The sequence below is a fragment of the Plutella xylostella genome, chromosome Z (assembly GCF_932276165.1).
Source record: "Plutella xylostella chromosome Z, ilPluXylo3.1, whole genome shotgun sequence".
Classification (NCBI taxonomy): domain Eukaryota; kingdom Metazoa; phylum Arthropoda; class Insecta; order Lepidoptera; family Plutellidae; genus Plutella; species Plutella xylostella.
The window spans coordinates 3,473,283-3,478,808 of NC_064012.1; positions in this window are offsets into that span (position 1 = coordinate 3,473,283).

Genomic DNA, 5,526 nt, shown 5'->3' on the forward strand with positions numbered 1-5,526 from the left:
AAAATAAAAGCTATCAAGTGAGCATATATTTAAATATTTTACCAAGACATAAGGCACCAAGGCAATTTTCAGGAGTGATGCAAACAAACACGAGACACTAGAGCGCGTCAGGTGACGCGATGGGCCCGTTTTCTTTCGTCAATGGCCCGTCCGAACCTTTTGCCAAAATAAAATGACACCACGCTGGCCCCAGTTCGAATAAATTATGACAGATACCTATGAGATTTTGGGGCCAGCGCGAGGGTGCCATTTTCTTGAGCTCTTGGCCTTGTTGCTGGCCCTTCGCTAGTAAGTAATATACAACATGTTGTTTTTCGAACCCGACAAACTTTAAGGGGGGATTCTACGAGTAATTTCATCTTAGATTTTACCTAATCTACAAGTAAATGTAAAATAAGTTACAAGCACCTGCTTATAACTTATTTTATGTAACTTTTTAGCAGTTTTTCATATTTTTATTCGATAGAGGTGTCTTTTTGCGGATAAAAGAATTTAATTTCATGTCCGTAAGCCTTCTGAATCTCGAGATATGAATTTTTAGGAAAACTTAGGATCTAAAACTTTAAAATGGCCGCCATTTCTATAATATTGAGATTTGACCCCACATATGGGGGTGTTTTCTCGATGAAATCACTCGTAGAATACACCCTTAAAGTATGTCGGGTTCGAAAAACAGCACATTGTATAAGTCAATGCAGTCAGATAAATAATAAACTAAAACTTTATGAGTCAGGTTACCATCCTCTTCTTCGACTTCCCGGGGTGCGCTGGATAATAGATAAAGAACAGAGTTGATAGGTACTCTTGTTAGGTTATTAAGCATAAGTAGGTAGTAATAAGTAAGTAAGTAGTAATTAATACCTATATCTATATAGAGCGGTGGTAGCTCAGTATAGAGCGGTGGTAGCTCAGTCGGGTAAGCGCCCGCTTCTCAATCAAGAGATGCGGGTTCGAATCCCGGCGCTGACATGTACCAATGAATTCTTTTAACTTAAGTACAATGTATACCATCGCTCTTACGGTGAAGGAAAACATCGTGAGGAAACCTGCATATCTAGATTTAGCACATCTAGATATGTGAACCCACCAACCCGCAGTGGACCAGCGTGGTGGGAAATGGTCAAAGCTTAGGAAGGCAGTTTAGACCTTGGGGATATGCACAAAGGTTCCACTCGAGAGAGCCAGGTGCAGGTACTTACACCCCCACAGAGAATAGAATAGAATAGAATAATACCTATATCTTTCTAAAAACCTCATAGTATACAAACAATATTGATTACAATGTAGGTCAAATTAATCACCCTAAAACGGGGAGCCCTACTTATTTCTCACCTTTTGTTGCACAGGGGTTTGTGTGTTTGTACAAAACGGGGGTGCCACGGGTGCAACTGTGTGACTCACCCGGTCAATCGTCATGACTCATGACTCACTCATAAGCTCTGCTTTTAAAGTTTGCAGTGACTAATATTTTCTTTAGTAAGTACTGTAAAAGTTACGACTGAGGAACTAATGGTTTGGGGTATTTACCTGTAGGGTTGATATGTTTTCATTCAAGTATATTATACATATACCTACACCGTATTTTTTTTATCAAAATGACGTAATTTTTAGATGATGCAGCGAGCTGGAGTAATATCGTAAAGTGATTCCAAAGATGTAAGATCCCACCCAAAATCTGTATAGGTACTATACTCTCTATAGGTAGGTTTTTTCTTTCATTTCGTCATTTGGGGGTTACCTACACTAGAAAAGTTCAACAAACTATATCCCATTCCACGGGGAAAGACATCTGACAGAACCCTTATTACATTCGAATAAGGGTAGTTTTTGTTTATATAAGTATCTTCTATATCTTTCCTCGTGGAATGGGACATAGGAAATACGAGTATAACCTTATTTAATACATAATTATGTGGTGGATATGATGGAATCCTGGTCATCACCGTAGAACCTGTCTACCTAGAGCCACCCTACCGGTTCTTCTGCAGATATTTATGACATTTGCTGATAGTAAGGCTTTGTAGTTGGGCATGCCCACTTGCTGATAGTGGCTGACAGTGGTTCTACCTTTTTTGGCATAAGATTTTTTTGCCTAATCTCGTATTGCATAGTAACGTTTGGTCAAAGTCTCGTTACGCCGAAAATCGTATGGCATAAATTTCGTTTAGTAAAAAGTTATTTCGCATAACATTGTTTAGCCTAATAATGGTATGGCCAAATCTTGAATAGCCTAATAATGCTATGGCATAGGTTTATACAAAGTAATAATATTCGTTTGGCTTTAACTTTGACGGAGCGTCTCCCTAAATAACGCAAACTGGTGCCTTGTATTGTTTCCGCTGTTTGGAAAACGCTCCGCTCCGCTCCGCTGCGCTCCGCTTTGGTTTTTATGAACATGTGCACCTAACACGCTCCTCCTCGCTTTGCTCGTCATCGCACCTATCTTTAGGTTTCGATCTCATGGGTTTGTAATAATTATATTGGTCGTTAACTTTCGATTCTTTGATCATTCAATATCGTGATTTTCGGGATGTAGGAGAAAAATAACACAATTTGTACATTTACTACATACTTAATATATTATTTATTAAGATAACATTAAGAGAAACAAGATTATACATAGATATAGACGAACATAAATTTGAGCAAACGAAACTTAGGTGTTTAAAGATTGTGCCTAAAGAGTTTTAGACATAACGAGCCTTATGCCACATAAGTCTTGGCAAAGTGATGGTTCGGCCAAAAAAGTTTAGACCATACGAGTTATGCGAAATGAGTTTTGGTCAATAAAGATTGTGCCAGATGAGCGGAACCCGGCTGACAGTACCTGCAATCCAAGGTCCAATGAATCTACCACTAGTAATAGGCTCTCATATTTTGAAATAATGTGTTTCCTTCTTCTTAGGGACCATTCCCATGACGAACCCTAGTCCAGCACTGTTTGTCACCGACACGCTAAGAGACCGTCCCCGCATGCGAGGAAATTGCGACGAGTTGACTTTTCCGCGCAGTCAACACGGCGATAATATGGCTGTGAGGAGACAACTGGCGCTTACATGTACCAATGAGTTTTTTGAATTTAAGTACAATGAAGTTATACCATCGTTCTTACGGTGAAGGAAAACATGTTGAGGAAACCTGCATATCTAGATTTAGCACATCTACATATTTTATGTGTGAGCCCACCAACCCACAGTGGACCAGCGTGGTGGGCAATGGTCCAAGCTTAGGAAGGCAGTTTAGACCTTGGGGATATGCACAAAGGTTCCATTCGACAGAGCCAGGTGCAGGTACTGATACCCCCACAGAGTATAGAATAGAGGGTTTGTCATGCGACTCATGGGAATAGTGCAAGGTACGGTGCCTTGTATATGAATGCCAACTCCAACCGAGCAAGACAGTCGTAATGAGTTTGATGGGTAGAATTTATATCGAATCTGCATTATTAGCAAAACAGTCGACCCTCATTTCAAAGGGAGTTCAAGGCTTGAATGAATTAATATTCTATGTCTTATTCTCTATTGAAGTATTGCATTGATTTCTAGGGTCCGTCTCGCAAAAGGGTAAAACGGAACCTTACCGATTTACTTGAACACACATATACTCAAATTTTTAATTCCGCGGAATTCTGACATTTCATAAGTGATACCATTATAAAGCTCTTCACCGAAAAAAGGAAAAAGTTGGATCCATTTCAGGGCAATATTTTTTTGAATGTTTTCATACAATAAGATAAATCTAAATATTTACTTGCTCAAGTGAAGTAGGTAATACAAAAATAACAAATATTTCAATACTAGCTGTTGCCCTGAGCTTCACTTCACCTTAATTAGTTTTCCCGTGGGAATTCCGCGATAAAAAGTAGCCTATGTGTTAATCCAGGGTGTCAGCTAACTCCATTCCAAATTTCATTAAAATCGGTTCAGCGGTTTTGACGTGAAGAAGTAACAAAGATACACACATACATACATACACACATACTCACAATTTTTCGCATTTATAATATTAAGTAAATTCACGACTCACGACCATTGTATCGAATTAATTTTAATTACTTTATTTTATTCTTTAGCATGGCATCACTTACTACTAAATTCAGGGATAACAAACCTTTTTAATAGATTTCAAATAAAAGATTCTTAATTCGGTAAGTACATAATAATATGTTCGGTTTGTAGGTATGTAAGATTATTGGAACTGCACCATATTCACATATATGACAATCCATTAAGCCTAATAAAGAAATATGATTATTTTAATTGTATTAGTATGTTTATATTTTTTGTTGGTATGTATGTTTGTCCACGAATGTCTCGGAAACGATTGATCCGATTGTTACAATTCTCTTTTAGGGTTCCGTACCTCAAAAGGAAAAAAGGAACCCTTATTGTTGTCCGTCTGTCTGTCACCACCCTTTTTCTCAGAAACGGTTAAAGATATCAAGCTAATATTTCGTATAGATGTACATAATGATGAAATTAAAAGGATAAATATCTCAGGCAAGTAGACTTATTGTACGGAACCCTCAGTGCGCGAGTCCAAATGGCACTGGCCGGTTTCTTATTGTTGACCTTTCGCGTTGTGATCATTTGCTGATTTTTATAAACGTTATGGAGCCACAACCTGGCCCTTCCCGGGAAGCAGCCCCATCTGACAGAGCACAAGAGTCAGACTTTCTCTCTCCCAGAAAGAAGCGTCCTCGTGGTTCTTTTGCGCCTAACATAAAGACCCTCATTCTTAATATTTAAAAATATGATATACAGGGTGTTGCAAAATTGGTATACTAAGCCGAAACCTACATGTGCAGCATGGTATATCTAAGCCCGAATCTTAAATCAGAATTTGAAAATTCGCGAAAAAAAAAATTTTTTTCCATAGTAAAAAGTCACGTGACCAACAAAGTTTATATGGAAAAATTATTTTTTTTCCACAGCACCTTGTAGAAAATTGACCGGATACAACTGATGTTCAGATTCGTAGTGAAAAAAGTACCGAGCCAAAAAAGGTTTGTGATCTCTGACATGTCAAAAATTTATAACTGTCAGAATTCCGCCGGATTACTAATAAGACGGTAGGTACTTAGGTACCTACTCTAGCTTATTATTTAACGATGAAAGAATAAAGACTTTTTGGTAGTACCAAAAGTTTTTGATTTCAAATTAGTTGTTAATGTCTTTCTTATCTTATACATTGTATGCCTTTTGTACCTTAATTAGGTAAGTCACAACTTGTTGAATCTACATTTTGTAGTATGGTCAGTCCCTGTATAATTGATCAGAGTTTAGATACGTAAAATGTGGAAGTTATATTTTTTTCGCACACAATGTGGCGCCTTTAGACAAGCATCGACTATCGGTATCATACGCAACGGATCAACCTGATTTTCATAAATGAATGAAGAAACGGCGTCGGCAATGCTAATGAAATGGACGCATTTGTGTGACCGAATGCGATGCGTCCGTTGCGTAGGATGCTGAAAGGTGGACGCTTAAAAGCATGAGGAACACGAAAAATGAAAGTCGAATA